This window comes from Puma concolor, chromosome F2, assembly GCF_028749965.1.
Source record: "Puma concolor isolate L17-30 chromosome F2, mPumCon1.1.hap2, whole genome shotgun sequence".
In the NCBI taxonomy this organism is placed as follows: Eukaryota; Metazoa; Chordata; class Mammalia; order Carnivora; family Felidae; genus Puma; species Puma concolor.
In genome coordinates, this window is record NC_141684.1 from 57,626,881 (window position 1) to 57,639,317 (window position 12,437).

The following is a 12,437-nucleotide window of genomic DNA, read 5'->3' on the forward strand; positions in this document are numbered from 1 at the left end:
AAAGTTAAATATAAGTTCAGGACTTTTCCAATCCTTTGACAGTTTGAATTGAAGTGTGGAAAACACCATATTCATCTTTGGTGTTTTAATTTCATTCTAATTGTTCTTAGCAGATGAACAATATTCTAAGGTCAGGTTAATATTAATGGTGAATGAAGAAGGAAGAAAACTTAAAAATATAGAATATAGGACATTGGTCTGTTTGGGAAATAATAGCAAACTACCTTTGGCCACATGAGTCGTCTGGGTTGAAGTAAATGGGTATACTCAAAATGGGTATACTGAGGGCTGACTCTGGCTATTGAGACATAAAGAAAATGCTGGAAATGAAGAGTATCATAATGGTGGAGGCAGGAATGTGATGGGAGCCATTACAGAGAAAGAGAAAAGTCAGTTAAATATCTCTCCTCTAATACTGGCTTCGCTCCGCTAAATTCTTTACAGCTGAATCTACATAGTGTTCAAAATACAGGGAAGAATCATACTCATTATATTTCATTTTTCACCAACATTGTATAAAGTATTGAAGAACTGAATATAATATCTGATTCAATAATCAAGAGAAGAGGAAGCAATTTTCAACAAAGCCATCCTCCATGAGAAAAGAAACACACTTGAGAGAATATAAGAAGGCTTTCAACTCAGTGGGAAGGGAATGTGAAAGCACTTCATTGAAGCTCATTGTAGCTTGTGCACAGTTTGCCTGCCAAGAAATGCTCATTCAATATAGGGAAATAAATTCCCATTCACTAATAAACACAGTCAAATGCAAAGTTGCTTTGCAAAGTCAAAGTCTATAAATATCTCATAACTGGTTTATGCTTTAACATAGTTCCTCCAAATTGTATTTTATCACAAGGCTTTTTTAGTTATTCCATTCTTGTCTTTGACTTCAATTGTTCATGGCACAATCACATGTTCTTTAAATTATTCATATTTCTATGGAAGAAGATCATAATTCTCCAAATACCAGGAGATCATGCAGTGTGGGGATATTTAATTTTTCAGGTTTGTATATATGAATAAACAAAAAGCAAGAAGATCAATTACTAGTAGTGTTAACCATCAGCACCCAATCCCCCTGTCAGCCAAGGCTCAAGTGTCATCTCTTGACGTGAACATTGACCCAGGAGTCAGGAAAATAGCCCAGGGGTTCTATTTTCCAATAATGTACTGGAGACCCATGACAAGCTCACAGCCAAGTCGTAAAGCACTTCTTAACTCACAGGACCATCAAACGGGATTAAGTGCTTTGAAATCCATGGATAACAGGTGCTCCAAGGACTCAAGAGCTCACCAGGTCGCCTCTTTCCCTCCGGGTCACTCACCTTCTTGCGCCTCATGTTAGGAGAATATTGATGAGAAGAGTGACAGAAGATGCCCATGGCAGCAGAAAGTAACATAAGGGAAGCCTATTAACTTCTCATATACGGATTTTATGCTGTGATGCTAAAAATTCTATAATGGTCTTTAAAAACATTGATGCAATTTTCAGAACCCTTAGAAGAGTCTCATCAAATGACTAAAACTGGGTTTTACAGACAGTTACAGATTTGCTTCCATATTAAAATTGTTCCTAATCACATATTATTAGCCAATTTTAGGAAGATTTTTTGAAAAACAGTTTGATGAAGCATAATCATCCAATAAGATAGCAGTACATCCAAATAAGGATTTAAAAATACTGAAGATGATCTAAAAATAGCATCTCAATGAGGAAATCAATTCAAAACTTGGAAAATGGTTCAACATTAGTAGAAGTTCACCGATTTACAAAACTTAACTTCTTGAAAAGCCATAAAAAGTTTTTAAGAAATAATCTATTCTTTAATTTAGAAAAAAAAAGATTATTAAAGATTTCCTGGAAATGACACATGTTAGTAAGATAGTATTCAATTTGAAAAAAAAAAATACTTCACTAATTTTAGGAATTCACACTTTTTTGGCATTGTAAAACAAGCTATGTCTACACTCTAGTCTATTTCTCCCCCTATACAGTCTACTAAATCAATGACCTCCAAATTGTATATTTATCTTTCAAAACTTTTAAAGAATTGTAGAACTCTTTTGCAGTGGATTTAGATTCTCCCCTTTCTCCACGACAATCTGAAGAAGTCTCTAAAGCTCGATTTCAGAACCTCTGCATTATAGCATGACTCCGCTATGCTATCCAGTGCTCCAACTGATGGGTTTTGGTGAAATAATGGTTCATTGGATACTCATCTTCTTCATAGACATCATAAGAAAAAAGGGAAAAAAATGAAAGGATTGCGATATAGTAAAAGAGTTTTGTACTGTTAGCTCATTTTTCTTTAAAGTACAAAACTAATGTGGTATAGTAAAATAGTTTGCACACTGTTGAATTTTTTTTGACTTCAAAAGGCATAGCAAACCTCTGCAAAAAGAGACATATTGACCTTTCCATCTCATTATAAAATTAATTTGTATTGTTTGTGGGAAGGAAAATACAGGGCAGAAATCACGTAAGAACAATACCTAAATGTGGAAATAAATGTCTTTAAATGTTAGCCCAACTAATTTACATATTTTTTCTCTAAATTCAGCTGAAAGAAAAGTATATAATTTCAACCTGGCCTTGAAGCACAAATATAATGTGCAACGCAGCAGCAAAAAACAACTGAGAAATTCTGACCTAAAAGGAATGGAAGAGCTGTACCACATGGCCAGAGGGATGCAGAGAGCTGGTGGGGAGCTGCCCAGTACAGACAGCACAAGTCTGTATATGGCTAGCATTGCTTCTCTCTGGATACCACTTGGATTCTAGCCAGCACCCAGGCTGGATCAAACCCTGTCACCATTCTCTACTCCTCAAGTTGTGGAAGAGAAAGATGAAAGCTCAGGTTTATTTTGCGTCTTCATCAAATCCTTGTTTACAGTATGATAATTGAAAACTTTTGGAGATAGAGTTTATAAAACAAACAATATTTTTATTGCAATCAATGAGTGTTTGAAAAATGTAAAGTGCATTAGTAAGCTAATATTTAACTGTGGAAATCAATTTTTTAAATGTTTGCCAAACTGATTCATATATTTTTCTTAGAATGTATCTTAAAAAATGTGCCTTCATTCATCTTGGCTATAAAACTCAGATACTGTACAATGGGCAGAAAGAATAAATTGAGAATTCAGTGGCAAGTAACCAAAAGGAGAAAGGGCTATGAAATGTTCAGATATCTGCCAACATGTAAGAAAAATAAAGATACCTTTGCCTTATTTTGAACAGAATTATTTACTTTATGCTCAGATGTTGTTATCCTGATAAACAAAACTCTTGAATTTTTTGTAACTGTTTTCTGTTTGGTTTTTTACTCTATATTTAAATAACTTCTATTGCTTTATTATATTTTAATAGACCCTTGTACATAGCTGGGAGAATGAACTCATCTTTACCAAACATTTATTAAGAATGCCCTCAGTGGTACCCATTATAGTACACCCTACAGGTATATTTAGTTTTGTGCAATGAAGCTTTCCTGGAAAGCACTGTGTCAGGTCATAAATTCCTTCCTCCAATCCTTTCCCACCTACTGCCAGCCAAAAACATTGCAGCCAAGTGTATCTGTCTAAGGTGCACTTCTGGTCCTGTTCTTCCCTGCTTCAAAGTCATTTACTGACTCCCCACTGCCTGTTTACCAAATGCTATGCATTATGCTTATTACTGCAAATAGATACGTTTCTTTAATCTTTATAACAACTCCAGCAGGTAACACTAATATTATCTCCACATTATAGGAGAATATAAATAATTTGCCTAAAGTCATACAGCCCATAAGTAGCAAAAAGGATTCCTAAGCAAGACCAGCAGACTCAAATGACTGTATATTTAACTATCACTGCAACACTTTTTCAACATGCCAGAAACTACTCTAAATTTCTCTCTCAAGATGCCTTTACATAAGCCCAATGGTCCAGCAAGAATGGTTTGTCTGCTGTATAACTCATAGAACAGGACTACACTAGGTGCCTCTCAGTTAATGTTGCTAGCGTCTGTAGAATAGCCTTTGTGACTAGAAAATACCATCATGATAAAGCCTTAGAACTTCTCATTCATGTGTGAAATTTAGGAAACTAAATGAACAAAGACAAAAGAGACAAACAAACAAACAAAAAATAGACTTAAATAACAGACGACAAACTGGTGGTTGCCAGAGGGGAGTTGGAGAAAGATATGGGTGAAACCGATAAAAAGGATTAAGAATACATTTAACATGATGAGCACTGAATAATGTATAGAATTGTTAAGCCATTATATTCTACACCTGAAACTAATATAACACTATATGTTAATTATGCTTTAATTTAGAAAGATTTTTAAAAACTCCCAAATTTCTTATTACAATGTGCCAGTTAAACATAAATGAGAAAAAAATTTTTTCTTCTCAGCTGATACTTTCATCATTTCTTGTAACATTCTTAAAGATTATCTTAGAGGGGCGCCTGGGTGGCGCAGTCGGTTAAGCGTCCGACTTCAGCCAGGTCACGATCTCGCGGTCCGTGAGTTCGAGCCCCGCGTCGGGCTCTGGGCTGATGGCTCAGAGCCTGGAGCCTGTTTCTGATTCTGTGTCTCCCTCTCTCTCTGCCCCTCGCCCGTTCATGCTCTGTCTCTCTCTGTCCTAAAAATAAATAAACATTGAAAAAAAAAAAATTTGAAAAAAAAAAAAAAAGATTATCTTAGAATCTTAGACCTCCCTAAAAATGGAAAAGCTGTTCTCTTGCTCCATATTATAGAGCTCCCTCAAGAAAGTTATTTTTTGGAAGATTTATTTAGCATTTTTTTTGCTTCCTGCAATGTTATGTTATACATTCAACATATTAGAGAATATTAGTAAGAAAATTAAATATTTTAGAGATTTTCCTTACAAGTTAGCCCATCACATATTTTTATCTGAATTTATCTCTATATAAAGAAATACAGTGTTCTTATATCAAAATGGTTCAATTAATGATTATTAATTTAGACAAATTATGACGTGATGTCATATATGTAATTGTTATTCGTTATCATTACTTGAAGAATTCAAGTTTAGGAAAAAGTGACTGTAAACACCACAGTACATAATATTTAAATGCTGAGAGATATTCCTTTTAACAAACAATTAACGAACTGAATGCAAATGAAGGAATATGGTTGACTGAATGCAATCTGAGAAAACCACATCTGCATGTTGGGACTAAATACTATTAGCTAACATTTACCCTGTACCTACCATCGCTCAGCTTATATGAATTATTTCAACTTTAATCCTCGTAACACCTACAAGAAGTGTTACTGCAACTATTACTGAATTGCATGAATGTACCTGTCATTATCCCCATTGTATATATGAGTACAGTTAGACAGAAGGAGTTCAATAGCCTACCCAAAATGACAAAACTTCTAGGAGGTGAAATTCAAAGCCAGATAGCCCAGATGCAGAGTCTATACCCTTACCAATCATGGGGGGTTGACTGCCTTATCCTGCAGATGCTTTCAATTATATGGCTGCACCTAAAGATATCAGGCATGAAATGATGGTTTGATCTCTACTCCACTATCTAAATTTGAAGAAAGGAAAACATGTTAATCCATGCATTGTTTTTTTTTTTTTGCAGCTGCCAGAACAAATTACCACAAACTTGGTGTCTTTAAAAAAAAGACATTTATTATCCCAATAGTTCTGAAAGCTGGAGGAAGAAGCAAAGAAGAGACTCTGCCCCTAGAACGTCCAGAGGGAGCATGGCCTTGGTGACACCTTGATTTCAGACCAGTGATACCAATTTTGGATTTGGAGCTTCCAGTGCCTACCAACTTTTCTTGGCTTGTGGCTGCATCACTTCAATCTTCAGGTCCAGCATCTTCAAACCTCTCTCTCTTCCATCTTCACATCAGCTTCTCTGTCTGTGTCAAATCTCCCTCTGCCTCTCTCTTAGCAAGGCACTTGAGACTCAGCCAGTATTCCAGGATAACCTTTGCATCTCAAGATCTTTTCCAAATAAGATAGCATTTACACTTTCCAGGTATTAGGACTTGAAACCTTTGGGACCGTGATTCAGCCTGCTCATCTATCCATCTATAAATGTAATGCCACCTGTCAGAGAAATATGCGGCTGAAAGGCAAAATATCAAGAAATTTTTCAAGTAAAAAAGTTTGAAGAATTTTTGTCAGGTTGGTGTTCTTCAGCAGTTTTTCCCATTCCTTCTACATCTGCATTTTTACCTCCTCTAACTAATTGGACGTGAAGCACATTACAGTAACATGCTCCTTTGGGTGGCTAAATCATCAGTGAGAGATTAACAAATGGTAATCACCTTTTCCATGATACTATGGAAGTAAAGAGTCATACTTCTAGGTAAAATTGTTCCATAAAAAAGAGCTCATTTACTGCCGTTTTCAACAATATGGATGGACTCGAGGCCATTATCACATTTCATTAGTGATATAAGTCAGACAGAGAAAGACAAATAGAGGATGATCTCACTTACAGGTGAGCAGAATCTAAAGAGCAAAACAACACGAAACAAAATAAACAAGCTCTTGGATACAGAGAACAGATTGGTGGTTACTAGAGATGGAGAGTGTAGGGTTGGGCAAAACACAGGCTAAAGGAGTCAAAAGGCACAAACAAACTTACAGTCATGTAAAATAAAGTAAGTAAGTCATGAGGATGTAATATATAGCACAGAGACTATGGTTAATAATAGTGCACTACATAAGTAAAAACTGATAAGAGAATAGATCTTAGAAGTTCTCATGACAAGAAAAAAATTTTTTTACTACTACACAATGTTGATGGATGTTGAGTAGACTCATTATGGTGATCATTTCACAATATATACAAATATTACATAATTATGCTGTACACCTAAAATTAATATAATATATGTCAATTTTACTTCAATTTTTCTACTTATCAAAAAAAGACATTCAAAAGACGAACAATAAAAATGTCAACATGTTTGGCTAGAAAAAAAAGGCCATTTAGTACATGATTTCCTAGTCTGTCTATGCCAGGTTACAGGGGCAGTGGCCTTGTCAGTATAATAAGTTTGGCATTTAGATATAGTGACCACATGGTGAAAGGAAAAAAAAACTCAGGATCTTGACAGATATGGAGTTGGAATATATTAAGTCTGGGTTCCGAGCATACCACATCTTAACTGAAGAAGTAACCTAGACAAGAAATTACCTAGTAACACAGGAGTATAACAAAGAAACCTAATTCTAATGATCCTAATCACAAACTTGCAATTTAAATGATCTTGGTATTAAATTCATGTGAATAGCATGGCATGGGAGTTCCAACACAGGCTTCTGATATCTCTGGGACATATGACAGAAACAAAACCAGCCCATATCATAGAATATACACGCTCAGGATAACCACACACACACACAGTCTCATTGAAGATAAGCAAGATAAACTAACAAAACACAATAAGAAACACAAATTAATGAAAAATAATTAGCAGATGCAATGGACGGTAGGATTAGACTCTAAGAACTGCAGAAAATTAAACAGTATGATAGAGATTGCATAAAATGAAAAACCTTAAAGTAATTAAAGCATGAAGAGTAAACATTTTATGATTTCATATAAAACAACAAATGTATTTTAGAAGGAATGAAATAGAATTGTTCTGTTTTTCAAACACTGAAACATGCAGTTATTTTAATTTAAAAAATATGATGGTCAATTGGTTCAGCAGCCAGTTAGAAGCAGCCAAAGTGAAATTAGTTACCCGGAAAATAAATATGTGAAAATGACCTGGAATGAACAAAGATAACAAATTTTAAAAAGAGAGAATAGTGAAGTTGAAAGGCCTAGAGAATAAAATTATGAGTTCCAACATTTCTTTAATATAAGTTTCAGCATAAAAGAATAAAGAAAATGGAAAGAAGCATATAAAAGTAATAATGAATGAAAGCATTAAATTTTTAACTCTAACTCCAAAAGCAAAGGGAACAAAAGCAAAAATAAACAAGTGTGGGACTACATCACTAAAAAACATCTGCACAACAGAGGAAACCATCAACAAAACAAGAAGGCAATCTACTGAATGAAAGAAAATATTTACATATCATGTATCTGAAGGGGTTAGTGTCCAAAATATACAAAGAGCTCAAGTCAATAGTTGTAATAATAATAACCATTATCATCTGATTAAATATGGGCAGAAGATCTAAATAGACATTTTTCCAAAGAAGACATACAGATGACCAACAGGTACATGATAGGATGATCAACATCACTAATTATTAGGGAAATGCAAATCAAAGACCCAATGATACATCACCTCACACCTGTTAGATTGGCCATTATCAAAAAGACAAGAAATAACAAGTGCTAGAGAGGATCCAGAGAAAAAGGGACCTTCATACATTGTTAATGGAAATGTAAATTGGTGCAGTTACTATGGAAAATAGTATGGAGGTTCCTCAAATGCTACTTAGCCATGAAAAAGAAGAAAATCTTGCCATTTGTGACATGAATGGACCTTGAGGGTATTATGCTAAGTGAAATAAGTCAGACAGAGAAAGACAAATACTGTATGATTTCACTTATATTCACTTAGTGGCTGTTAGAGAGGAAGGAGTTGAGGGTGGACAAAATGTGAGAAAGGGGTCAATTATACGGTGACAGATGGTAACGACCTATTGTGGCAATTGCTCTGCAATATATACAAATATAAAATTATTCTGTTTTGCACCTGAAACTATTACAATGTTATATACAATTTTACCTCAGTTAAAAAAAAAAGGTAAGTCAAAGAAAGTGAAAGAAATAAAAATATAAGACATAAACAAACGATGAAATGAAAAGAAAGGAAATAGAGAAGTTAAAATCTGTGACCAGTTCTTTGAGGAAAAACCCTATATTGACCTGGAAGAAGGTATCTGCAATTCATATCAATAATAATAAATTAGTATCTGAAATATATTCTAAATATACTGCAAATCAATAAGAAAATGAACAAAAGGTATGTGCAGAACAACTCACAAAGGAGAAATCTAGAGCAACTAAATAAAATACCCACTTGACCAAAAAAAAAAAAAAAAAATAGAAGAAGAAAAATTTGTTTGAGCCTCATTTATAATTTAAAAAAAAATTCTAAAAATGAAAGAATCAAAATGCCACATTTAGCAAAGAGATCCCGGAAGATGGAGCTAAAAAAGTAACCATTGGATTTGAGAATCTAGAAGTCAAGGATGATCTTTATTAGAGATCAATGAGAGTAAAATCGATTTGCAATGTATTGAGAAACAAATGTGAAGAAAGGAAATGGAGACAGAGTAAAGACTTTCTTAAAAAGCTTACATGATCCAGGAAGAGAACAGATATAGTAATAGCTGAAGCTAAGACACCTGCTCAAAGTAGGCCAATATATTAAGTTTTTCACTTGATTGTTTTATTGTGGCTGGACTGTGAGCTTATTATTAAGCTGAGAAGTAGCCATAAGAAAGGGAAAAGTCCTCAAAGTAAGAGAGAAAATAAATGATAGAGCAATGCTCTGGAGAAAGCAATCAATTGCACCAATGCAAAGTTTAGCCTTAAGCAAAGAGTAATAAGAATGCCTTAATTTTTAAATTAATGTGTATAGGGGATGAGCATGCATGAGGTTGAGGATATTCAGTAATATAAGAGAGTAAAGAAAGAGGAAGTGAGTCTAACATTAGGTGAAGTAGAAATGATTTAGATATGACATTGTAGAGATCTAAGCGGTTGTCAGCCCATAACCATATTTTATTCATGAAAAAAATATATTATACAAAGCTGAATTATACATAGGCCATCATGCCCTTAAGGAGCTCAGTCTACCAGGAAAAGTGAGACTTGTTCACATATAATCAAGATAACTAAAATGCCGTTCATCCCTCCTTTCTCAATATATACATATTATTTTGTTCTTTTCTCTTTCATTTTATGAGATCACATAGCATTTTGTGTTCCTCTTTCTTCCCAATTCTCTAAAGGGATACATGAAAGTGGAAATGTTTACCATAGTGCCAACATTAAGTTCAGGCTCCTTTCCACAACTTTGCACTGTGATCTCTACAGAAGCTCATCCAGAGCTCTGGAATGATTTGCACTAAATGCATGAAAGAGATGAGGAATAGGAGAAGCCATTAAAATTATTCTGTTTCTTCTCCTCCCAGATCCAAACAAATTTCACTTTTAGGAAAACCATTGTCCACACTTCCTAATGTGAAGCTTACTTTTGTCACACAAAGTATTTTAAAGACAGACAAAATCAATCTTATTGACCATTTCTCAAAACCCTGTCTTTGAATATTAAAAGTTGTATTTCAGGAAAGTAGAAGTTTCAAATTTATATTCTTCAACTTCATTTAAGATCACTGATGCTGATTAAAATTTTCATCTTTTAGATATATTTGAAAATATTCTACCAAACAAGAGAAGGCCATTAACATTCAGTTTAAATGCAATTTATACTAGCCTTTGGTTTTCAGCATAAATGTAGAGACAAATGAAATTATTACCATTATTAAAATAATGTGTATTTTTTGAGACAGCAATGTTTTTTCCATGCATGTTGCTAAAGAAGGCAAATTTATCATGTCCTTTAATTTCTCAGAATCAAAATCATTTGCTCAAACTCCAAAGAAATTGTAATATATCTAAAGTTAATTACAACTTTCTTTTCAATATTTAATTATGTTTTCTTGTAAAGAATAAGCATCATTCAATTAACTTCATTTTTGAATATTACATAGAATCTTACAATGATTCTATGGCATATTACATAGAATCATTGAAGCAGAAGAAAATGTAAAAAAAAAAAGGAGAAATAATACTCAGAGCATGCAGTCCTCAGACATATCAGGCCATTTGCTCCTTTTTACTTTTAAAAAATCTCTCCAACATTTCATTAGTATTCTTCTTTTTAAGCACTGTAGAAAATACAGACTGTATGTCTGATACACTATTTCTAGACTATGCAGTAACAAACTGTATAAATTCACTTGGCTACTCAGAGTGACAACTTGAGTTTCCTTAATATATAGTTACTTTCTCTGAAATTAAACAATTAATAAGCCAGCAGCTATGTGAATCATAAATTATTCATACTTAGTCTACCAATGAACATTAATCAATTATAAAGAGACACAGAAATTAAGACCAAGAGAAAGAGTCAACCATAGCCTTTTAATATTGAGACTCTGTTAACCCAGTCTCTTTAAACATATTTGATTTGTATAATAACATCAATATGCACAGCTATGCTTGCTGCTCAAGTTTCCAACAAAATAACCAATTTATGAGTATACATATGCTGTCAACCAGTAACAAGGAATACTCATCAGAATTATGTAGTCTTTGACTAAAAGGGCTTATTAGAGTTCTTTCAAATTATTGTACCTCATCAAATATTTAGTATTAACTCTCCTGGCTTCCCAAAGAATTTGAAGCACACTGAGAAACATCTTTAGAATTCTTTCATAGTTTGAATACCAATAATTTTATACCAATATATATAAAATTATAACAATCACAAAAGCAAAACCTCCACCTAGACAATGGCCCCAGTCAGTCAGTTGTGAAGCATTACATCCTTAACAGACACAGGTTCAGCAGCAAACTTATGACTTACAATTGTCTAATGAGAAGTTCCAACAGGCTTATTCCCAACGCATATGATTTCCAGATTATGCAAGTACCCATTCTGATTAATTTATTTAAAATCAGTCAAGGAAAGAGCTATCGTTCCTAGTGTTCATTTTTACCAAGAGTCAAGCAATAAAATAATGAGAGTATATAGATGGCAAATAGGGATTTAAGTGGAGAAACGGAATTAATAAGAATAAAAAATTAGAATCGCCATTTGGTTATAACTAGCAATCAAGTGTTAATGCAAAATATTACCTGGAAATAGGCTTCAAACTATTCTTTGGTTGATGTCCTGTAGACATGATGTGTTTGTTTCTCACCAAAGACAGGAAAAGACCATTGACAGGTATCACTGGATGTATTATTTCACTATTTCTTGGAAGCTAGAGGAAATAGAGAAGCTAGGTTTACAATATGGGAAATTGAGAACATCTGAGTCTTTAGTTTTTTAAAAATTTTCTGTGTCCTTGAGCATTCGTAAAGACATGGCAAATTTTTTCCAGACTTGATGAGATGGTCAGCTCAGGGTGGGGGCGGGAGCAGAACCAGGATAGCTTTACCAGTATTCTGAAAAGGTCATTGGTAGTAGTTCTCATTCAGCAAGTGTAACATTGTAAAACCCTGAAAACTCACATGCTCACCTTGAAAAATCATTAACTACCTGTTAGTCCTTTCTTTCAAAATCAATCAACAGATATATAGAGTGCGTAATAAACACTAGCACTATGCTAAGTGCTATGAGATATACATAATATCAGATGCAATTGCTAAAATGTAAATTAATTTATATTGGTACAAAATAAAGA

At 33.8% G+C, this 12,437-nt stretch overlaps 1 long non-coding RNA gene across 1 annotated transcript in view; it reads right to left on the bottom strand.

Moving 5' to 3' along the window:
- The window catches only part of LOC147572041 (uncharacterized), a 411,310-nt gene that overhangs the window by 271,841 nt on the left and 127,032 nt on the right, over positions 1–12,437 (bottom strand). The window contains exon 2 of the long non-coding RNA XR_015246868.1: positions 11,887–12,014. This is a non-coding gene — a long non-coding RNA (uncharacterized LOC147572041). The remainder of the gene's footprint in view (positions 1–11,886; positions 12,015–12,437) is intronic.